This window comes from Schistocerca gregaria, chromosome 5 (genome assembly GCF_023897955.1).
Source record: "Schistocerca gregaria isolate iqSchGreg1 chromosome 5, iqSchGreg1.2, whole genome shotgun sequence".
Classification (NCBI taxonomy): Eukaryota; Metazoa; Arthropoda; class Insecta; order Orthoptera; family Acrididae; genus Schistocerca; species Schistocerca gregaria.
The window spans coordinates 634098479-634123937 of NC_064924.1; the positions used below are offsets into that span (position 1 = coordinate 634098479).

General features: G+C 44.0%; 1 protein-coding gene and 1 non-coding gene across 6 annotated transcripts in view; one reads left to right on the top strand and one right to left on the bottom strand.

Annotated features, from left to right (window-relative positions):
* LOC126272274 (protein madd-4-like) overlaps positions 1-25459 on the top strand; it is a 2033115-nt gene that overhangs the window by 417402 nt on the left and 1590254 nt on the right. The gene's annotated exons all lie outside the window — the stretch shown is intronic.
* On the bottom strand, positions 22020-22094 carry Trnat-ugu (transfer RNA threonine (anticodon UGU)). Its single transcript has one exon. It is a non-coding gene; the product is annotated as a tRNA-Thr (tRNA).

Sequence of the window (25459 nt, forward strand, 5' to 3'; positions counted from 1 at the left end):
ACATTCACTGCTCAGGATACACCTCAAATCCTGACTACCAGCATATGAAGGAGTCCAAATGCTTTTCACTGGATTCAACAGCAATACTGCATGTAAACGTGAGTGTAAAGCTAGGAAATAGCGGAACCAAAAACTTACTAACAACTTATGTGTTAAAGTTTCAAACTTTCATCTTCCTAGAGCAGTCTGGATACAGCTCAATAGAGTCCAATCTAGGGATAGTATGTGGAAATAAAACCTGCATGCGGCCGCGGTGGCCGTGCGGTTCTGGGCGCTGCAGTCCGGAGCCGCGGGACTGCTACGGTCGAAGGTTCGAATCCTGCCTCGGGCATGGATGTGTATGATGTCCTTAGGTTAGTTAGGTTTAAGTAGTTCTAAGTTCTAGGGAACTGATGACCTAAGATGTTAAATCCCATAGTGCTTAAAGCCATTTTTTTTTAAACCTGCACGACTATGGCTTTTGCACTGACAGTACGTCTGACTCTGGTGGTATTCAGACAATGAGCCACAATGTAAATAAGGTCCCTAAGAGTCGTTTTCCTGGTGGTATCAAGGGTCCACAGGAATCATCCGACCAGCGGACTCCAAGGGATTTAGGTTTGCGACTTACGTGTGGGCCGTTCATGGTCTATATAATGTAAATGGTTTGTCTGAAAACAATTTTGTTGTTATAACTGATGCCTACGATAATAAGTGTGAGCGTTAATGAACTCTTAGGCCTTTTAGTCCTACTCATGTAGCTACACTTACATACTACTTTTTGTTTTACAAGCTACCAGTTCTTGTACAAAATTTCTTCCATGGAACACAAGAACTTGTCCAGGAGAAATTGCTTTAGATTATTTTGCTAACTGTCAAATATTTTGATCATACAGTGTAGGCTTTCACGGTCGATGTTGTCTTCAGTTAAAACTTTAGTGGTCGTTGACGTTTCATCTCCTACTGCGGGAGATTTCCTCGGAGGATGTCTCCCGCAGTCGGAGACGAAACGTCATGGTCGAGTTTTGTACATCGACCACGGCCTATCAGCCCGGAAGTTTTAAATGCAAGATATTTTATCAAAAATTTTATTGCTACATATTGAAGCCCTGTCTCGCTCATTACAACTTTAACAGTGGTCAATGAGGCTCATTTCTTCACCTAGATTTTTAGGTACGAACATCACTATTCCTCTTGAATTGAGATGGATTATAGATGATGAATTTGGTTAGCGAATGGGTAGTGTGACAATGCATTGGTATTGTGATTACTCAAGAGGTACCTACCTGACAACCACTGGCGGTCACCACATATTATTCTTAATGCTCGTTTTTGTGCAATCAGTACACCATTTCTAAGTAATAAGTTACCCAAGAAACTTACTGACAGTACGTGTTCAAAATATTCCAAAATTAGATTCGCTTGTTTTCAAAGCTACTAACTATACAAAGAAAAGTAGCTAACTTAATTATTTGAGCAACTCAGTATTGTGCTTTTTCCAATTCAAATTTTCATCAATATGTACACCCAAAAGTTTGGAGCATTCTATCCTGTTTACTGACTCTTCTTCATCAGTTATTGCCATGACTCCACTGAATGTAGAGGATATTTTCAACATTTAGGGAGAGTCCATTTTCAGAGAACCACAAATTGTTTCTTCAGAAAGCGTAATCTATACTGCTGATTTTTCCCTAATGGAATTTCTTACAACTGAAACAGTATGATCTCGAATATATGGTGCTCTCTATACAGCTGTTGTTTTTGAGTCTTGAGTTCGAATAAAGTTTGCTCCGGCTTTCGACACAAGTCAGTTTCGGTGTAAGGTTCTTCATCTCTACACAGCTTAGTGCAACCTACAGCCATATTAGAATCTGCTTATTGTATTCATCACTTGGTCTTCCTTTACAGTCCCCATCTCCCGCAACGCCCACACTTCCACTCTTCCCTCCATGAGAAAATCGACGGTCCCTCGTTGCCATCAGGATGTGTCGTAACAACCGATTACATTCTTCAGTCGAGTTGTGCCATAAATGTCTTCCTGTCTCGATTCAGAACTACATCATTAGTTATCCTATCTACCTACGTGATAGTCAGCATTGTTCTGCAACACGACATTTCAGAAGCTTCTGTTCTTGTCTCATCCGTCCATCATCCAGATTTCATTTCCGTCCACGGCTACACTCTAATCAAATATTAACAGGAAATACGTCTTAACATATAAACTGATATTCCATGGTAAGAGATTTATATTACGCAGACACGCTTTTCCAGCTGTTTCCAGTCGAAATGTTATGTTCTCTCTACTTCTCCATCGTCAGTTAGTTTGCTAGTCAAGCAGGTAATAACTGCGTCTCATTGCTTAACTAATTCCCTCAGAATTGCCTGATTTAATTTGACTCCATTCCAATTCCACAGCGTACCAGTAAAAACCTTGGCAACATGTGGGCGGACGTTGTGTTGGCAGGTTGTTTGAACTGCGCTGCCGAAGTTTCGCTGGGAAGCCATTGCACATGCTCCATTTCCCCACTCTATTTCCATATTTTGGAGTTCTGGAGAAAGACATTCGTGGCCGTCGACTTGTTTCGGAAAAACAGGTTTACTCCTAGGTACAATCGTGTCTCCGCAGGCCACAAACGTACTTCTGTGAAGGTTTTGACCGTCTTGTCTCACAAATATATATTTTTTGCTAGCGAATATCCCCCCTTGGAGAACGATAAACAGGTGAATATCAACCTTTCTTAGGGTTCTTATATTCCCAAAATTTTTTCGTTTTCTCCCTGAAGGCCTTCTTTCTTTCTTTCTTTCTTCAGTCCACTTTGGTCGGTATCTTCTTGGTTCCATCTCTGGAATAAACTTACACTTATCAATTTTGCTTCTGAGTATCCATGTCTGACGCGTTTCTCACGTCAATTTTTGCTTTTGTCAATTCCTTCTTAACTTCAGTTACGCAAGGTATTGTGAGGGATGTCACAAAGTCCAATAGACGTTTAGTTAGCCTGTTTACGGGTAATCGATCTAAGTGTCCATAGAACTTCATTCGTCTCTTTCTGATGTCATTTTCGATGTTTGATTACTTTTCTGTTTCCTCGATGGTTTGCATCCATGTTGTGTGTATCGTGGTCCCAGAATTTTTTTAATAACCTTTCTCCCTAATTCCTTAATTTCTTGTAAATCTATATTTTGATTCAATGAGAGTGTTTCACTTGCATATCTGACTGTCGGTGTGATTATTGTGTTGTAGTGTCTGATTTTAGTGCCTTTTGACATTCATTTTTTGTTATAGAAATTTAAATCAAGTCCGGACGCTCTCTTGATTTTCTGCAGTCTGTTTTTTGTGCTATATTTTGAATTCCTGTTGTCTCAATAATTTCACCGAGGTACTTAAAGTGTTTGACTGTGTTTCGGAATATCTAGCTTGGAGCGTGTGAATTCAGTCTTCTCAAAGGAGATTTCCAGGCCATCCTTCTCTGCACATTCTTTGACGGTCTCAGTTTGTTTCACTGTTGTTTCTTCGCTGTCGATTAGAATCGCCAAATCATCTGCAATCGCTAATTATGGGACGTTCAATTTTCCTTGACTTCTTCCTAGTTCGATAAGCTTCCAAAAGTCTTATTTTTCTTGTTCCATTCCCCATTCTTTCATTACTTTGTCTAAAGCTGTGTTGAATAATAGTGGCGAGATCTCGTCTCCTTGCCTTAATCCTCTTTTAACTAAGAATGGTTCCGAAATTTCAGCTATGAATTTTATTTTTGATTTGTTTCTGACAGTATTTGTTCAATCAGTTTTCGAGTTTTGATGTCTAGTCCGCGTTCTTCTAGAATAATGCATAGGGATTGTCTGTCTATAGAATCGTACGCTTTTTTAAAGTCTCCGACTATTGGTTTCGACCTGACTGCTTTAATTTTTAAAATAGTTTTAAGATTCAAGGTCTGTTCCGAGCACGATCTATTAGGTGGAAAGCCATCTTGGCAAACTGAAATTGTATGTTCTAGATGTTCTTGTGGTCTCTTCAGAAGAGCTCTCACGTATATATTAACAGTTTATTTTCTTCCACCTGACCGTTTTAATTTGACTGCATCTTATACTATTCATTTTGTATCCCTGTTTACCTGGCGTATTGCAAGAACATCTACCACCCACACAAATTAATGAAACGCCCAGAAGAGCTTGAAGAGTTTGGCTGGTAGCACAGAGGCGCACAGAAGTTCCTCGCGACGCCGCAGTCCAGAGGTTACTTGGGCGCCGGGCAGAGTTGGCCCGCCACTTCGGTGACTGCGACGTCACTCCTGGGCGACCCCAGAGCACTCTCTCGTCGAGCGGCCGTTTTTGCCTGCCGCGCCGCCCGATAATTTCCCCAGCGGCCGAATCACGGCCCACTGGAGCCGACCGCAGTAATTATTGTTCGGCCGGCATCCCGTCTCGTCTGGCCCCCGGCAGCGTAATCCCGGCTTACTGTTCGTATCCCGTAAGCCTCACATTCCATTAAAATTAAAGCGTTCTGCCGAGATCGACCAATTTCGCTCTGTGCCGGCCCATTCGACCTAAATTCACAGTTCTGTCAATTTCACGTAATGTCAGTTTTAAAAAGCGAACGGGGTACGCTATCTCAGAGATGTAGTGCCTGCCACTTTCTTTACCGTTGGTTTTGTGAAAATCTGGACATTTCCTTCATCTTACAAGGAGTAGACTGGTTTTTTACTTATTTCATTTATTTACCTACCGTGATATGAAAAGAGCCGTGAGACCCTCTCTTACACCTGACGAGAGTTTCCCACATACAGTATATGTCACATCAAAGGTACCAAAGAAAATTTTTTAATATGGCAGTTGTTATTAAAATGACTTGAGAGTCAGAAGTGACGATCTGAGGAAACTGTACTGACTATAAAGTAACGAAGTTAATACTGGTATCATGCCCTGCTTGTACTTCTGCAGTTGCAGCCACTAATATACACTCCTGGAAATTGAAATAAGAACACCGTGAATTCATTGTCCCAGGAAGGGGAAACTTTATTGACACATTCCTGGGGTCAGATACATCACATGATCACACTGACAGAACCAGAACCACAAGCACATAGACACAGGCAACAGAGCATGCACAATGTCGGCACTAGTACAGTGTTTATCCACCTTTCGCAGCAATGCAGGCTGCTATTCTCCCATGGAGACGATCGTAGAGATGCTGGATGTAGTCCTGTGGAACGGCTTCCCATGCTATTTCCACCTGGCGCCTCAGTTGGACCAGCGTTCGTGCTGGACGTGCAGACCGCGTGAGACGACGCTTCATCCAGTCCCAAACATGCTCAATGGGGGACAGATCCGGAGATCTTGCTGGCCAGGGTAGTTGACTTACACCTTCTAGAGCACGTTGGGTGGCACGGGATACATGCGGACGTGCATTGTCCTGTTGGAACAGCAAGTTCCCTTGCCGGTCTAGGAATGGTAGAACGATGGGTTCGATGACGGTTTGGATGTACCGTGCACTATTCAGTGTCCCCTCGACGATCACCAGAGGTGTACGGCCAGTGTAGGAGATTTCTCCCCACACCATGATGCTGGGTGTTGGCCCTGTGTGCCTCGGTCGTATGCAGTCCTGATTGTGGCACTCACCTGCACGGCGCCAAACACGCATACGACGATCATTGGCACCAAGGCAGAAGCGACTCTCATCGCTGAAGACGACACGTCTCCATTCGTCCCTCCATTCACGCCTGTCGCGACACCACTGGAGGGGGGCTGCACGATGTTGGGGCGTGAGCGGAAGACGGCCTAACGGTGTGCGGGTCCGTAGCCCAGCTTCATGGAGACGGTTGCGAATGGTCCTCGCCGATACCCCAGGAGCAACAGTGTCCCTAATTTGCTGGGAAGTGGCGGTGCGGTCCCCTACGGCACTGCGTAGGATCCTACGGTCTTGGCGTGCATCCGTGCGTCGCTGCGGTCCGGTCCCAGGTCGACGGGCACTTGCATCTTCCGCCGACCACTGGCGACAACATCGATGTACTGTGGAGACCTCACGCCCCACGTGTTGAGCAATTCGACGGTACGTCCACCCGGCCTCCCGCATGCCCACTATACGCCCTCGCTCAAAGTCCGTCAACTGCACATACGGTTCACGTCCACGCTGTCGCGGCATGCTACCAGTGTTAGAGACTGCGATGGAACTCCGTATGCCACGGCAAACTGGCTGACACTGACGGCGGCGGTGCACAAATGCTGCGCAGCTAGCGCCATTCGACGGCCAACACCGCGGTTCCTGGTGTGTCCGCTGTGCCTGCGTGTGATCATTGCTTGTACAGCCCTCTCGCACTCTCCGGAGCAAGTATGGTGGGTCTGACACACTGGTGTCAATGTGTTCTTTTTTCCATTTCCAGGAGTGTATATGTGCGTGAAATCTTATGGGACTTAACTGCTCAGTTCATCAGTCCCTAAGCTTACACACTACTTAACCTAAATTATCTAAAGACAAACACACACACACACACACACACACACACACACACACACACACACACACACACACACACACACACGCACGCACATACACACACACACATACACACACACACATACACACACACACACACACACACACACACATGCCCAAGGGAGGACTCGAACCTCCGCTAGGACGAGCCGGACAGTCCATGACTGCAGCGCCTTAGACCTCTCGGCTAATCCCGTGCCAGCCACTAATAGTGGTAGTAATAATAATAATAGTAATAATAGTAACAATAATTCATTTTTTGAACACGACCTACGACCAACGTAGAGACAGAAGAGATGACACTTACTGCAGGACCTGACCATCATTTTGCAGTACAATGCTCAAGCACGTACAATGCAACCTGTTTCTGATTTGTTTGACTGATGGTGATACTAAGTGCTATACCAGCTACTGCACTCCCCTGAGTTAAGCCCTCGTGAGTTCAACTCGATTTCTAAACTGAAGGAAACACTTCACGGCATTCACTTCAGAACTGCTACAAATTCGTCGAGCAATAGACCGCGCTCGAAATGTCAAAACAACTGGCACTGCTAAGAGTATTCTACGACTTCCACATCGCTGTTGACGGGTTAAGCACAGTGCTGGTGACTACTTTGAAGGTCAGTAAAACTTTGAAACACGTATCTGTTTTTTACGACCTGTAAATAAATAGTTGCCACTATTAAAGTTCCAACCCTCGTAGTTTGCCTTCGATACTTTTTAAGTGCCAACCTATCATGCCAACAATTCACCAGTAAACTTGTTAGCGATGTCTAACGTCAAATGCAATTTTTTTTCTGAATAGTTCGACTTACATATTTGTAGTTTGGTGGAAGTTAGTGCATGTGTTATTGGTTTATACTTACATGTTATTACGTTTCATCTCTCATTCCTCAGGTAAAGGTGCTCGGGGAATTGTATCCCTAAGTAATCGCCACCTGTTGCCAGTTTGGTTGTGTTTCCTTTTTTTAAATATTTTGATATAGTATAGGGGAGTGCTTTATAGTTGTTTCATTACAGGGATTTTTCGGTATTTGGAAACGTTGTATAGCCGATCTACGGAAACAGAGAAGAGGCGTGTGCGTGCGTGTGCGTGTGCGTGTGCGTGCGTGTGCGTGTGCGTGTGTGTGCGTGTGTGCGTGTGTGCGTGTGTGCGTGTGCGCGTGTGCGCGTGTGCGCGTGTGCGCGTGTGCGCGTGTGCGCGTGTGCGCGTGTGCGCGTGTGCGCGTGTGCGAGTGTGCGCGTGTGCGCGTGTGCGCGTGTGCGCGTGTGCGCGTGTGCGCGTGTGCGCGTGTGCGCGTGTGCGCGTGTGCGCGTGTGCGCGTGTGCGCGTGTGCGCGTGTGCGCGTGTGCGCGTGTGCGCGTGTGCGCGTGTGCGCGTGTGCGCGTGTGCGCGTGTGCGCGTGTGCGCGTGTGCGCGTGTGCGCGTGTGCGCGTGTTTTTGTGTGCGCGTGTGCGCGTGTTTTTGTGTGCGCGTGTGCGTGTTTTTGTGTGCGCGTGTGCGTGTTTTTGTGTGCGCGTGTGCGTGTTTTTGTGTGCGCGTGTGCGTGTTTTTGTGTGCGCGTGTGCGCGTGTTCGTGTGTGTGTTTTTGTGTGAGTTTGTGTTACTTTCCAAAGCGATGTTCTCGTAAGCTACCGGAGGAACCGAGGTTTCTAGCAAGGCTGGCGCGGAAAGCTGTTTGCCAGTGGCAAGCCGGGAACAGAACAGGCGCGGAGCATAAACTGCAATTGCCCGCCGTAGCAACGACAAGGCAGCCACTCAACTCGGGCCCACCCGTGCTTGGCATTCTTCCACTGCTCGGCGCCTCCGCTGAAAACCGCTGGCTGCGACTCAACGACTGAGAAGGCAGCACAGAATTCTGAGCAGACACCGGCCTCAGCTCATGTAATTCCACTTCCTGAGCCAGTGATTTCGGTTTTCTATTTAATTTTTGTCGTCGTTAAGCGTCTTGCGCCAAAAGAGACCGTACAAGAGAAGAAAGCGACACCTCAGTTTGAAGTTTCTCTCTCTCTCTCTCTCTCTTTCTCTCCCCAAGCAGCCTCCAATGTTGCACACTTGAAGAGAAGAGGGAGGCCGGAGGGGTTGGGGGGTCCCTCCGTATCGTACCGAAAACATATGATACATACTGCAGCGATTGAAAGAAACTGTAGTAAACGTTTATCAAAGTGGTTACATAAGCACCGGATAGCACCTGACTACGTTTTTGTACTCTCATGGTTCACTTTCGGGGTGCAGTTTGTAAAGTTGGACAACCTCTTACCTATATTTCAATAAATTTCAGCGGTCACAAATATAATCAATGGAAATAGAGATTTATTTATATTCAAGACACTGTCTAATCTGTTCAACTGCTCTTCCAAGTCCTTTGCTGTCTCTGACAGAATTACAATGTCATCGGCGAACCTCAAAGTTTTTATTCCTTCTCCATGGATTTCAATACCTACTCCGAATTTTTCTTTTGTTTCCTTTACTGCTTGCTCAATGTACAGATTGAATAACATAGGGGAGAGGCTACAACCCTGTCTCACTCCCTTCCCAATCACTGCTTCCCTTTCATGCCCCTCGACTCTTATAACTGCCATCTGGTTTCTGTACAAATTGTAAATAGCCTTTCGCTCCCTGTATTTTACCCCTGCCACCTTCAGAATTTGAAAGAGAGTATTCCTATCAATATTGTCAAAAGCTTTCTCTAAGTCTAGAAATGCTAGAAACGTAGGTTTGCCTTTCCTTAATCTAGCTTCTAAGATATGTCGTAGGGTCAGTATTGCCTCACGTGTTCCAATATTTCTACGGAATCCAAACTGATCTTCCACAAGGTCGGCTTCTACTAGTTTTTCCATTCGTCTGTAAGGAATTAGCGTTAGTATTTTGCAGCTGTGGCTTATTAAACTGATTGTTCGTTAATCTATTACATCTATTAACATAGTGTGATTACTATTCGGCAACAGCTTTGCCGCAGTCGATACACTGGTTCCCGTGAGATCACCGAAGTTAAGCGCTGTCGGGCGTGGCCGGCATTTGGATTGGTGACCATCCAGACCGCCATGCTCTGCTGCCATTTTTCGGGGTGCACTCTGCCTCGTGATGCCAATTGAGGAGCTACTCGACCGAATAGTAGCGGCTTCGGTCAAGAATACCATGAAACGACAGGGATAGCGGTGTACTGATCCCACGACCCTCCTATCCCCATCCTCCACTGAGGATGACACGGGGCTCATATGGTCCCGGTAGGCCACTCGTGACCTGAAGACGGAGTGATTATTATTCACTGCAATTTACTATACAGCAGAATGTGAGTGTTCTATATTAATTAATTCCAATTAACAACTGTTACAATTAAAGTCATTGTTTATTAGACAAAAATCTGATCGCTAAGAAGGTTCAGTCGCCACGAACACTCATCAATACTTTTGCAATACTGTTTCACTCTGGTTCCTGTCGTATCTAGAAAATTCGCCATGATAATTATTAATGTTGGATGAAACACTCACACGCCATTTTCAGGCTTACCTTTTGAGCCACATTTACCCGGAAGACTATTGTTGCCATCTTTTCTCCTCAATTCCATACACTGTTCTTCTCATCTCTTTTCCACCACCAATCAATCTTACAAAAGACTAATGCTCCTGGGTTTTATTTTGTGAATACCAGTAGATTGTTCTACAATTATTACTCAGCTTTTCCCAGTGAAGGTTCTCGCTGCGTCGCAATGTATTAAAATCTTATCAGATTTCTTCGTGCTTCGATCTGCAGTGTGCCCATAACGTTTAGAGAGCCATATTCCCTCCCGTGTTCTGGAATGAGAGAACATTATGAGTTGACACACCAGACTAGTAGGAAAATTACTTAACACACTACTTCCGATGGAATTACTATGATTATTAGGAGCATTTGTGCACTGCCATAATTACCTCGTCCCTTGAAGAGTAGGTCTACAGCGTCTTGCTGAAAGTTTCTGAAGTTTCAACAGTTGTGGATCAATTAAAAACACATGGGTTCATCTACGTTTCCATAACAGTTTGTCACGTCACATTAAAGCTCAGTGAGGTCACGAGTTTCTGTAAGACAATGGAGCTACAGCAATGTCAGAGCAGGAGCACCGCAAAACAGGCGCGAATCGTTCTGTGCAGTCTGTTTAGAAGATATTACTCGACGAAACTTTAGTAATCCCCCTAGTTCCACCTCCCAAGTTCAGTAATAGCAGCAGCTCTAAATCTCAGCTTAGCTTGCAGTATCGACGAAAATAAAAATGTGTCTGTTTTTAATACGGCTCCGTAACTCAAGTAACTGTTTCAGAACGTGGTAGCTCGCCATAAGAAACACAACCGCCACTTCGACAAACCGAAACACCGGCCTATCACGTCCTTTTACTACAGGCGTCCTACACTAACCAACCTCACTTGAAATAGTGATAACTCATTAATACAGACAATGACATTGTATACACGCTAACGGAGCGAAACAATTAAGCCTAAGTGGTTGATTCTTCGGTAATTGGAACCAGAGTTACATGTCATTAAATATTGTTCTTAAATCACATAATTTACAGTGCAGAACAGGTACATGTGTCTGACCAGATGCTCATTAATGTACGGCATTGTTCTTATCAGAAATTGTCTCTCTTCCTCAACATGTATTTGGTTTTGTATTGTCCCTTAGCATTTTCTCCTAATAAACACATTCTATTTATCATGCTTTATCATCAATATATCTAAGGCAGTATAACACAGTTGCATCCACTGATAATGAATTATGCTGTTAATATGAATGCAGAATAGCGTGCTGCTGTGTGTTAATCTGTATCTTACTTCTATGTGTCTACAAACTAATTAATATGCTACTACTCTAAGGCCTCGCGTTATCGCACCTGTGTCAGATATTGCACGTAATATCTGGGCACTTAAAATTACTGTCCTTAACAAGGGACAAAGAACATAATTTGCTTAATATTAATACGGACACAGTTTTTCCAAGTCCCAGTACACTTCATACAGCATAACTTGTAAAGTAATTGTTTTGGAGCAAAGGTGTTACCATGAGTAATTCTATACTTTTAACAAGTTTTTGTTATGTCACTTTTTTGTAAGCCTGTCTGTTAGGTACAGATTTTGCAATTGATTTTAAATTAAGTTCTCAGTGAGTAAGAGAGTGAAATTTTAACATGGCTTACAGATGGGTGACAATGCAACGTTAGTTCGCTTTCTTGTCTGTCTGTTCGGTAGAGGTGGTGGTGGGGGTGAAAAGGTTGGTAATGCCTGGCATCTAGGCTTCTCTGCTAGACCAGTGTGTTGTGTAAGAAGCATTGGCATGTGAATGTATTACATATCTGTGCTGTAATACAGAGCTTCTTCACATACTGCTGAGTTGCTATTCCCTCTTTAGGCACAATGTTTTGTGACCGAGCTATTTGTCTGCTTCAGGTGCTATGAATTTTGCTTTGATCTGTACTCACTGCCTCTACTCCAGCCAGACTGTGACCTATATTGTTAGTGTCGCGCCGCTGTCTGTAGCTGAGTTCGATTCCCGACGTAAACAACTCCCTTTGATGGTCTTCTGTTTGTCAGAGCTCACACTGATATTCCTTGAAAAGCAAATTCTCTCAGCTTTTTCCAACACTGGCGGATGTAATGGGCGGCGAGTTGTTAATATATTAAATGCAAGATCCCAAGCGTTATTTAAATTGTAACCACCATCTCATTTTACTAGGTTTCTTGACGTCTTTATTTCTATAGCCTCCCTTAATTATACTGTCCCCACGACTTGGCGCTTGCATCACGATAATGGTCTCGTCGTATTTCATTTCATAATTATATTCGAGGCAGAGCTCGTCGACAGCTGACTTTCACGGTTGTTTTCGTTGATTACATCGCAAATGTTCCTTGACTCTCTGATCCACTGTGAATGAAAGGGAAACAACAACTCGGTATAGCACCCGAAAGCACACTGTTAACAAAACGCGCCTAGAAAACCTGAGAGACCTATGCTACACTAAAGAAACTGGTATAGGCATGCGTATTCGAATACAGAGATACTCAAACATGCATAATACAGCGCTGGATCGGCAATGCTTATATAAGACGACAAATGCAGTTGTTAGATCGGTTATTGCTGCTACAATGGCAGCTTATCAAGATTTTAAGTGAGTCTGAACGTGGTGTTGTAGTCGGCGCGCGTGCGATGCGACACAGAATCTCCGAGGTAGCGAATAAGTGTTGATTTTCCCTTACGACCATTTCACGAGTATGCCATCAGAATCAGAAATTTGGTAAAACATCAAATCTGCTGCGGTAGGAGAAACATTCTGCAAAAACGGGATAAACGACGACTGAATGGAATCGTTCAACGTGTCAGAAATGCAACTCTTCAGCAAATAGCTGCACATTTCAATGCTGGGCCATCGAGTGTCGGCGTGTGAACCATTCAACGAAGCATCATCGATATGCGCTTTCGAAGCCGAAGGCACACTCGCGCATCCTTGATGTCTGAACGACACAAAGATTTACGGCTTGCCTGGGCCCGTCAGTAGCGACATTGGACATGTGATGATGAAAACATGTTGCCTGGTCGGACGAGTCTCGTTTCAAAGTGTATCGCGTGGATGGACGTGTATCAGTGTGGAGAGAACCTCATGAATCCGTGGACAAGTAAGTCAACAGGGGACTATTGAAGATGGTGGAGGCTCTGTGAAGGTGTGCGGCTTGTGCATTTGGAGTGATATGGGACTCCTGATACGTCTAGATATGACTCTGACAGGTGACGTATACGTAAGCATCCTGTCTGATCACCTGCATCGATTCATGTCTATTGTAAATTGCGACGGACTTGGGCAATTCCAACAGGATAATGCAACTCTCTACGCGTCTATAATTCCTACTGAGTGGCTCCAGGAACAGTCTTCTGACACTTTCGCTCGTCGCTAAACTTTTCAGACATGAACATTATTGAGCATATCTGGGATGCCTTGCAACGTGTTTTTGAGAAGAGATCTCCAGCCCCTCGTGTTTGTGGGCAGCCCTGGAGGATTCATGATGTCAATTCCCTCCAGCACTACTTCAGACATTAGTCGAGTTCATGCCACGCCATGTTGTATCACTTCTGCGTGTTCGCGGGGGCCATACGTGATATATTTCTTTTACTATTCAGTTTATATGCTGACGTCGTTAAATAAGACTGAATACTGGTGCACAAAATGGCACACTCACATCATTCACGCTGCTGCTACAGGTCTGGAAAGCAATGCCCGTACTTACGTTACTTTCTTATATACATGTAATACAATTTAACGCCATGGAATTGAAATCTGATCACTGCGATCATTATTTCCTTCCGGGGTGGAACGTATCGTCTCTCAACCTGAACAATTCGAATACGAAACAATTCGTATATGACATCGTATCCCCCGTTCCTGAGAAACTCGTTTTACTTGTTTTTATAAAATGCCTGAGTTTGGCTTCTGTCCTCTTTATGGGATGTTACCAATTAACACTACTTCTATATACACTTAAGACAAAAATTAAATGATATACCGCAAATAAATTATACGAATGGAAAGGATTTCGGTAGGGGTGATGTACACTTACAGAAAAAAGGGATTCCAATTTCCGAAAATCTGTGTCATTTATTCAAGAGAAAGGGCTTCACAAGTTGAGCAAGTTAATAACGCTGTGATCCACCTCCGGCTTTCATGCAAGCTTTGCATTGTTTAAAAGAGTTGTAGCATGTCCTGAGAGATGCCGTGCCAAACTATGTCCATTTGGCGCGTTATATCGTCAAAACCCTGAGCTGGGTTGGAGAACACTGCCCACAATGTTCAAAATGTTGTCAATTGGGGAGAGATTTGGGGACCTTGCTAGCCAATGTAGAGTTTGACAACTACGAAGCTAAGCAGTAGAATCTCTCACTGCGTGTGGGTGGATATTATCTTGCTGAATTGTAAGAACAGCGTGACTTGCCACGATGGGCGAAAAAACAGTCGTTGAATATCGTCGAGGTACCGTTGTGACGTAAGTGTGCCGTGGATGACAATCAAAGAGGTCCTGTTATGAAAAGAAATGTCGTCCCAAATCTGGCCTTGAGTCTGATTTACTGCAGTTGAATGACTTCAGTGATGAGTCTTGCTTGAAACTGAGTCCCTATAATCAGTGAAGACTTGTCTGGAGACGCCACGGACAGTATTGGAATACCGAACTGAGTGATGATCTGGGCTGTCATTTCTTTTCATAGCAGGAACTCTTTGGTTGTCATCCGCGGCTCCTTTACGACACAACGGAACTCCGACGATATTCTATTCCCCGTTAGTAAGCAGACCTGTGTTTACATTTCAGCAGGATAACACCCCCACGTACAACGTGAAAGTTTCTACTGCTCGTCTTTGTGCTTGCCAAACTATAGCTTGGCCAGCATTGTTGCAATGTCTCTCCCCAACTGAGAACGTGGGCGGTGCACTGCAGCCAGCTCGTTGCATATTTATTTCCTCTTTCCATTAACAGTTCACTCTAAGGTAGCTATCCACTGGATTATATTTATTCTGGCCATGAAGAGAAAGACGGCAGCTTTCATAAAATTATATTGGAAAAGCGAGGAATAAAGTTAATCAGTTTATTATTCTAACTGTTACTGTGAAATTACCGGTAACTTGTGTATGCGATGAGTCCGCAGCTCGTGGTGTTGCGGTAGCGTTCTTGCTTCCCGAACACGGGGTACCGGGTTCGGTTACCGGCAGGGTCTAGGATTTTTTCCTGCCACGAGATAACTGGGTGTTGTTGTGTCGTCTGCGTCATCATCATTCATCCCCATTACGGTCAGAGGAAGGCAATAGTAAATCGCCTCCACTAGGACATAGCCTAGTACAGGTGTGCGAGTCTCCCGCATCGTCCCTTACTCTCCTAGGAGTATGAGGCCTCATTGTGTGTTAGATGACACACGTCATGTATTAGTGACAATGGGCTGGAATCGATCTCGCGCATGAATTCATCAGTACTCAGCATGGAGAAATCCGTACCGTTGTCACATGATTAAAGCACCAAAAAACGCAAAGCACATATTATGACGAAATTACACTGAGAACCTAAAATTGCGTCTGACCGGAACTTGAACTGCGACACTTTTCTACAGTGGCCACCGTGCTACCAGGTGAGTTATCCAGCCACCACTCTCCTCACTAATTAAGTGAAGGAAGTTCGATGATAGTCGATATTAACAAGATATCGACATTTAGTTGAAATATCAAACTAAGATCTTTGAAATTTATTAACGTCTACGTTAAAGACGAAACAACCACATTTGATGTTGGCAAAAAGAAAACTGCCTATTCTTTAGCAGTATGAGTCTACATCTACGTCTACGAGTCTACTCAGCATGCCACCTGGCGGTGGATGACGGAGGGTAATTTGTGAAGCACTATCACTTCCGCCCCTTTCCTGTTCCAGGCGCGAATGGTCCGCATGAAGAACGCTTGCCGATAAGCATCTCTGTGGACTCCAATCTATCCGATTTTATCTTCACGGTTTTTTCGCGAGACGTACGTAAGATGGAACGACGTATTTCTTGATTTGTCTAGAAAAGCACGATCTAGGAACTTTAGCAGTAAACCATACCGTGACGCTGATAAATCTTCAGTCATTTAAACAAGTCTTTTTCTGAACATCACATCACACCACATCACATCACCGTTCCAGCACAGCTGTAACTCGTTAAATTCACATAGAAATGTACGTTGCAGGTGAAAAATTAATCCCAATTACTAATATCTTGATTATAAAAATGTCTGCTTTTGCAACCAATACAGTCTACTGGAGAAACTCTGAAGTGTAACGTCAAAATAAGTATCCACAAGCACTTATGAAATAACAATGTTAGCCATTTAGCACTAACAAACCTAGAGCCTAGCTTCAATAACAGACATTTTCAGGGTATTTCCAGAATGAGATTCTCACTCTGCAGCGGAGTGTGCGCTGATATGAAACTTCCTGGCAGATTAAAACTGTGTGTCGGAGCGAGACTCGAACTCGGGACCTTTGCCTTTCGAGGACAAGTGCTCTACCGTCTGAGCTAGCCAAGCACGACTCAGGCCCCATCCTCACAGCTTTACTTCCGCCAGTAATTTGCCTCCTTCCTTCCAAACTCCACAGGAACTCTCCTGCTAACCTTGCAGAGATGAGGTACTGGCGGAAGTAAAGCTATGAGGACGGGGCGTCGGTCGTGCTTGGGTAGCTCAGACAGTAGAGTACTTGCCCGCGAAAGGCAAAGGTCCCCAGTTCGAGTCTCGGTCAGGCTCACAGTTTTATTCTGCCAGGAAGTTTCATTTTCAGGGTACTTTACTTTTCGAAAGCAATCATAATCATCAAGAATTTGCCTGCAGCTGTTTAAACTGTTTTCACTGAGGATGAGCAGCAAAGTTGATACATTGCACGAAAACAGTATACTCAAATCTGACTTATTTTCTCTTTTTCAGTAAGATACTACACAAATGCCACACGCCCACCTCTCGAACAAATTTCTGCATGAGGCAGGAATCAAAATGATGATACGGTCTGCCGTGTCTACTGGCAAGAGGACGATCCTGACCGACCGAAACATGCCGTTCCGTGTCTCAGCAATGCCTCATTACCGAAAGACGTCAGTAGTGATGCCGTTGGACTGCGAATTACGGTTGAACAGCAACATCTCGACTACTGTGCGGGCACGAGTTGAACACCAAGCAGAGCCTTCACTCCCAGATTTCCCTTCCAGCTACGTCCACACACATCTACAGATATACTTCGTAATTAACAAATTTATGACAGTGAGTACAAAGGAGATGGAACTATCACAGTTTCATGATACTCGTCAGCCTTAACACAAGGCCATTACTAGCTTCATGAACTGCATGTTGGTGACTCATATTGTGGGGTCATGCCCACTCATGTAGGGTGGCTAAAGAATGCTGCGTTCTCGGACTGCTCTATAACAATTCGTGCAAGTAACATTATTGTTGTTGTGGTCTTCAGTCCAGAGACTGGTCTGATGCAACTCTCCATTCTACTCTATCCTCTGCAAGCTTCTTCATATCCCAGTAGCTACGGCAACCTACATCCTTCAGAATCTGTTTACTGTATTCGTCTCTTGGTCTCGCTCAATGATTTCTACCCTCCACGCTGCCCTCCAATACTACATTTGTGATCCCTTGATGCCTCAGATGATGTACCACCACTCGATCCCTCTTCTTCTAGTCACGTTGTGCCACAACCTCCTCTTCTTCCCAATTCTATTCAATACCTCCTCATTAGTTATGTGATCTACCCATCAAATCCTCAGCATTCTTCTACAGCACCATATTTCGAAAGCTTCTATTCTCTCCTTGTCTAAACTAGTTGTCGTCCAAGTTTCACTTCCATACATGGCTACACTCCATACAAATACTTTCTTAAACAACTTCCTGACACTTAAATCCATACTCGATGTTAACAAATTTCTCTTCTTCACAAATTCTTTCCTTGCCATTGCCAGTCTAGATTTTATATCCTCTCTTCTACGACCATCATCAGTTATTTTGCTCCCCAACTAGCAAAACTCATTTACTTCTTTAAGTGTCTCATTTCCTAATCTAATTCCGGCAGCATCACCCGATTTAATTCAACTACATTCCATTATCCTCGTTTTGCTTTTGTTGATGTTTGTCTTATATCTTCCTTTCAAGACAATGTCCATTCCTTTAAAATGCTCTTCCAGGTCCTTTGCTGTCTCTGACAGAATTACAATGTCATCGGCGAGCCTCAAAGTTTTTATTCCTTCTCCATGGATTTCAATACCTACTCCGAACTTTCCTTTTGTTTCCTTTACTGCTTGCTCAATATACAGATTGAATAGCACCAGGGAGAGGCTACAAAACTGTCTCACTCCGTTCCCAACCACTGCTTCCGTTTCATGTCCCTCGTTTTTATAACTGCCATCTCGTTTCTGTACTAATTGTAAATAGCATTTCGCTCCCTGTATGTTACCCCAGCCACCTTCAGAACTTGAAAGAGAGTATTCCAGTCAACATTTTCAAAAGCTCTCTCTAAGTCTACAAATGCTAGAAACGTAGGTTTGCCTTTCCTTAATCTAGCTTCTAAGATAAGTCGTAGGGTCAGTATTGCCTCACGTGTTCCAACATTTCTACGGAATCCAAACTGATCTTCCCCGAGGTCAGCTTCTACCAGTTTTTCCATTCGTCTGTAGAGAATACGCGTTAGTATTTGCATCCGTGTCTTATTAGACTGATTGTTCGGTAATTTTCACATCTGTCAACACCTGCTTTCTTTGGGATTGGAATCATTATATTCTTCTTGAAGTCTGAGGGTATTTCACCTGTCTCATACATCTTGCTCACTAGATGGTATAGTTTTGTTTAGCCTGGTTCCCCAAGACTGTCATTAGTTCTAATGGGATGTTGTCTACGCCCGGGGCCTTGTTTCGACTTAGGTCTTTCAGTGCTGCAAATATATCTACTAATGCAAATAACATTAGTAGACTTATTTCAATAAAACAGATTGACAATGCTTAACTCTGTATTTAGAACAAGTGTGTCAAGCGATGGGCGACATACAAACAGTAAAGTTCTTCGCTATAGACAAAGGCCAAACAGACAACGAATATGGATCACTAATAACTGTTCTCGTAGCGCTCTCTGCTAAGCCGTGCCAATACTCTGCGAATTCTGTCCACTAACGTGAGCCTAGTCTGGCAGGAGCAGCGCTTATATTCACTTCGGCTAGACGCCGCTGCTATTGTGGTGACGTCCTGGTCAGCACGCTATTGGCCAAAGTCGCTCCACCGCCCTCTCTGGTTTCCCTCTTCGTTCCGGCGCTTGTGGTTACGCAGAACACATATTTTGCGAAGCTTGTTTGTCATTCCAATAGTCCCACAAAAGAATTTTTTAAAACTTTATGTCCATGTTTAAATTATCTAAAAAATATGAAACCTTTTTTTCCGGATCCGTCACTCTTCACTGTTCCCAAAATTTTGCATGAGTTTCCTCTAGAGTGTCCTGATGGTGTCTTCTTTATTGTCAAAGTTATTCATTGACATATAATAATTGGTTGTACAAGTGAAATAGAGACAAGTTTTAGCTACGCTAGAGGTATGCATGATCTTTCATAGGGCATAATATGTTTTACTTGCTTTATAAGCTCTAAGTTTAATTTCATATTTGACATTATTTGCTTTACTGAAGATCGTTCGCAGATATTTGAATTCATTTGCCCATTCAAATATTGCAGCTACGACTTTCATTTTGTAATTCCCTTTATGAGTACGAACAAATACAAAATATTTAGTATGTTGGTATTTAATTGCAAACCAGTGCCTCTGAGGCTTTCGATTAACTGCTGAGTGAGACCTGTGATGCTGTTTTATCTCCAGAAAGAGTTATTTCATTAGCGTAAGCCAATATTGGAACTTTATTTTTTAACATTGCGGTCTCGCTTATTTGCTTGATGTCGACCGACCGCCGGATCATCCTCAGATCAGTATACAGGAGTATGGGATCAGCGCACCGCACTCCCGGCACTAAGAACCTTTGTAATGAAAATTTTGACTTTGATGCAGAAAGTGCTATTTTCTGAACGTATTAGATTTATAAGTTTTGCAGGAATTTGAATATCCTCATCGCCCATCAGAAATAGCTTCTGTTGAGAGTGACAAAATTTTTTTTTTCTGAAGTGAGAAAACATTGCATATGCTTCTCGATAATATTCATACCAGTGGAAAAATGATCCTATACCAGTACAAAAAATCGAAATATGCTACTGTTAAATAGAATATGACCGAAAAGTGGAGGGTACATGCTGCCTCATTCTGCCGACCTCAGGACATTAAAAAGATTTCCAAAAAGTTTTAGCATGCGGTCATGTTCTCGTGTCTCATCCCCACAATCAGCCCTAACTGCACCTCGGACACTGCCGCTAGTCCACTGTTGTAAATGACCCACTCACTCATTCAGTTCAGCTCACTGTCATTATCCCTTTGCGTCTCTCTGACTGTCACTGTTGCCCGTCTCCATCGTTCTGTCCTACTACTGCTGCCTCTCCTCCGTCTCCCTCTTGCTCTCTCTGACTGCTTCTATCTCATTCATTCCTTTCCCCTCTTGCTGCCTCTTCTCATTGTAACTATCTCTGTCTTCTACGTTCTCATTGTCATAGACTCTCTCTTGTTATCAATGGCTCACCCTCCACTTCCATTTTCTCTTTATTCTTCTCCCATTGGCACTGTCTCTCTTTTCCTAGCACTGTCAACTATGTTTCACTGTCACTCGTACTATCATACTGCTAATATATCCGCCGTCCGCGGATACGAAAATCTCAGAGTGTGAGTTATAGCGCTTTAATTTAAAGCCTTTCTTCAAAATTTACAAAACAATATTCGTGAGGTAGGACTGATCGTCCAAGCCTACTAATAACTGAATCAGAGATTCTTCCAACATAAAACTGTCTGTAGTAACCATACAACTTCACCAAACCAAGCCCCCAGCGTCTCGTGAAGAGCGGTGCGGAGTCCACGTTGCCGTCACCTGAGTCAGAGGACGTGTAGAGGCCCTGCGACGCTGGCTCCGGAACGCTGGCGGCGGTGGACGATGACGCGGTGGCTACGATGACACCAGTGGGCTCGCTCGGCGGGAACTGCCTCTCCAGGTTCCTGCGCCAACCTAAACACTGCTCGGCACAGGGATATGGCTGGCTCTATTTGCAGTCACGTGTCGAGCGGAAGGAAAGAGGTCCGCGGCTGTAGCGACCTCTTGCGGCGCCGTGCTCTATGGGAAGCGTCCGTGTTTCCGGGACGACCGGCCCGGCTGACCCCTACTCGGTCCGGGGCCCGCTTTACCGGTGTGCTTCGCGGGAAGCGAGAGTTGCAGGCGCTTAGTCTGGACACAGTACCTGCATTGGCCTCCTTTGGTCTTTCCATACCAAGACTGGGGTCTACTATCTTCCAGTATTTATAATTTTTCTTCTCTTTTCCACAGCGACTGTCACCTTCTCTCTCAGCACAAAAAGAAGCTCCACTACGTCCACTTGCTAAAATTTTTGGGAAATATTTGAAAGGAGAAAGGTAGAATGGGGCAGAAGCTACCCCATTTCTCAGCTGGAGTCTTTTAATGGGAGCATACTCGTCTTTTTTTCCCACTGGTTCACTTGATTTCTTTGCTGCAGAGGATATGTCACTGACATGGAAAGAACTTTATGGGTCATTAAAATTTTGGTAATTTACTTAAGTGAAATCGAAATGACACAAAAACTAGTTTTCTATCACAGACCGAACATAATGTACACAAAAATTTTGCATGTCTTTCAGTTCTACACTTCTGATGATAACGGACACACTTAACTGTGTATTTCTCCGCGCTACATCACAAATAAGCTACCTTTTTTCCTAACTTACTCACGAATTTTTTGTGTGCAAGTAGGGTAATTTTGAACCTATGTATCTCGGAAGTGGATAAATGTAGCGATTCAGTTTTGAAGGTTGAATTACAATGAATTCTAGACCATTAGCCGCTTAGAGGCGTTGATAAATATCAGCGAGGACATTTGAAAATGTTGCCCCGACCGGGACTTGAACCCGGGATCTCCTGCTTACAAGGCAGACGCTCTATCCGACTGAACCACCGAAGACACAGAACATAGTTTGAATGCAGGGGCTTTTCTCTGGCACGCTCCTCGTGAGACCCACACTTCCTACTTACTGTCAACATACTACACTTTTTCTGCCCCTGACCTCTATACTCAATACTCGCGGTAGTCAATCTATCAATTTGCGTAAGAGTTTGAGCAATGTGAGGGCATCCGCACTCAAGAAGATCATTGGACGGTAAGCCTTATGTACATGAAGATGGTATCCGTTCTTTCGGACATGTGATGGACAGTAAGTTGTGCGAGCTAACATCCCATAGATGAGATTTTCACCCTGCAGCGGAGTGTGCGTTGATGTGAAACTTACTGGCAGATTAAAACTGTGTGCCGGACCGAGACTCGAACTGGGGACCATTGCCTTTCGCGGCCAATTGCTCTACCAACTGAGTTTGGTAAGTAGGAGACGAGATACTGGCAGAAGTAAAGATGCGAGGACGGGGCGTGAGTCGTGCTTGGGTAGCCCAGCCGGTAGAGCAATTGCCCGCGAAAGGCAAAGGTCCAGAGTTCGAGTCTCGGTCCGGTACACAGTTTTAATCTCCCTGGAAGTTTCATCCCATAGAAGTTTTGACTCATTTGCGGTTCCTCTTCGCTGAAATGTCTTGTCTCAAACTCGCCTAGGGGTTGGACCGCACGTGTCGCATCAGACGCCCTAAATTAGACACTTGTGACCTTTTGGTTAAATTGTCTGACTGATGGCAGGTTGGCTAAATTGAATGAAACAAAGTTAATATAATAACAGTGATAATAACATCGGTAAGTAAATTAACAGTCCACAAATGATGTAGGCCACACAGTTGCGATTTGTTTAGAATAATGCTTATTCAGAAAGCAAACAAATAGCGAAAGTGGTCGTAATTAGAATTACTATTACACTCGAGCGCACATCCATTTCGAACAGTTCGATCATTCACAGTCGCATCACGAATTACAAGTTAAATACTTCAACTCGTTAGCTACGCGAAAAGTTAGAATTCACACCAGCCGCGCGGCTGCAAACCGCTCAGAGACTAACTCCCGCGACACCACACAACGCGAAATTTTCTAAGTCGTTTCACTTCCTAGCTACCTAAAGACCGACCGCCCGCTGTCGCCTCTCCTCCGGCACTGTACCCTTTGGTGTCTACACCAGGGCTGTCCCTCTGTCCGTCTCCGGCAGCGTCCCCCGCGTGCCATACATCGTCGCTCAACTGACTAGGGCAGCTCCCTCTCCTGAAGCCGTCCATCTGATTGCCTACAGCTTATTCCACATTATTTTATATTTCAACGTATTTCAACAATCAAAGCTTGACCACTTTCACGTTGTAAATAAAGTAACAATAATATCCATTACATAATAAATGTTAAATTCTTCTACATAACACCAGTACAGTTTACTTCTTAACTTTGAATGTCACAGCCAGTAGCCTTGCACCGATGTGCTTTCTGATAAATAAATAAAGAACAAAAGTAACTATTATGCACTAAACTTCACAACAAATATTCTATTACCTAATGATTCAATAAGGTGTCATGCTGTCGTCGTTCAATAAGTTATATGAGGAGGAAATGATGATCTGATGCTTAACTGGAAATACTAATTATTTAAATTTACTATATCTCGTAAACAAATAAAGTTACAGAGTTGATATTTACAACACTTGTCATTTTAAATGGTTCAAATGACTCTGAGCACTATGGGACTTCACTTCTGAGGTCATCAGTCCCCTAGAACTTAGAACTACTTAAACCTAACTAACCCAAGGACATCACACACATCCATGCCCGAAGCAGGATTCGAACCTGCGACCGTAGAGGTCGTGCGGTTCCAGACTCTAGCGCTTAGAACCGCTCGGCCACTCCGGCCGGCTGTCATTTTAATGATGCGCTTCTATTCGAAATGTCGTTCGTGAAGATCGACCAAAGTGTTCAAATTTTAGCATTTGGGACCGATGGCCTTTGTAGTCTGGTCCCTTCAATCCCCAGAAACCAATCAACCTTTAGCATTCAGATCTTTGTTATAAAACTTTTCAATTTCACTTTAACAGTAAATCGTGAACTATTATAGATATGATCAATATTCAAGTTTTATTGGGATCACCATAAATATTTTTGAAGGATGGTAGACTAAAATTAGTGTGGCTTCATTACCTGATTTACTACAGAATTAGATAGTTTTCATGTATGTTTCCCTTTATGGCAGATCTTAGGTCCGCCATATTTAACACTGCTACGTCTCCCTGGCCACAAACTGCTTCTATGGGGTTTCCCTTGAGGTAGGTTCGTAGGTTCTCGTCTGCCTCATTTGCACACCACAGTGCCTAAGCCTCATTCAGCACAATAGACGCCTGTGCATTTCCCCATCTCGTGGTGTATCTACTCTTTTTGAGGCACACGGTCCTGGATGACAGGGTTTGTTTCACAATGCCTGAAAGTTGACTCTTTCGGCCATATACTTACATGAGAATGCAATGCTCGTTAACTCACAGTTGGAAGTGTGGATCTCACTGGGAGCGTGCCAGAGGTAAGTCCCTGCAGTCATATAATTCCCTGTGTATTTGGTGCCTCAGTCGAATAGAGTGACTGCCATGTAAGCAGGCGATCCCCGGTTCGAGTTCCGGTCGGAGCACACAATTTCGACTGTCCCCGTTGATATTTATCAACGCCTAATGGTCTAGAATGCTTTGTAATTTCATTCTTGGGAAGCTGCAAGATCACTAATTGTATCTGTTCTTTCGAACATGTCGCACGTGTACCGATTTTTCTCTAAAACATAATTGTTTGTGCAAGCATGTGATTTTCAGTACATCTGTTTCTTCACAAACCTGCTTGAGCATGTGTCTATCAGAGACCTTCACGGTCATATAAGTCGCTAAATGAACGGTTAGGTATGTTTGGAAATCCAGCATGGTAGTACCAGCGTTTCAGCAACGCTATAATACGTGTAGAACGACGGGAATGAGACGTTTAAAACAAATACTTAACTACAGAACTGCTTATTTTTTTGGTCACAAAAGAATCGGTCATCAGGAACTTCGTGAAGATATCAGCATGTGCGAGTGTTCTTTGTCACGATATCTTCTTTCTTTGCTAACTAATATTTTGTGTACACGACAGGGCAAAATATAAGTATTTGCAAGTGAAACTACAGAAATTAACTTCAGAAAAGACCAAATAACAGAGCGACCTGAGGTGAGTGGGTAGAGTTTTGGACCGAGATGCTGGAGTTCGCGGTCATGTGTGCGTGAGGTTTGCTTGCTTGTGTGTGTGTGCTTGTGTGTGTGTGTGTGTGTGTGTGTGTGTGTGTGTGTGTGTGTGTGTGTGTGTGTGTGTGTGTGTGTGTGCGCGCGCGCGCGCGCGCGCGTGTGCGTC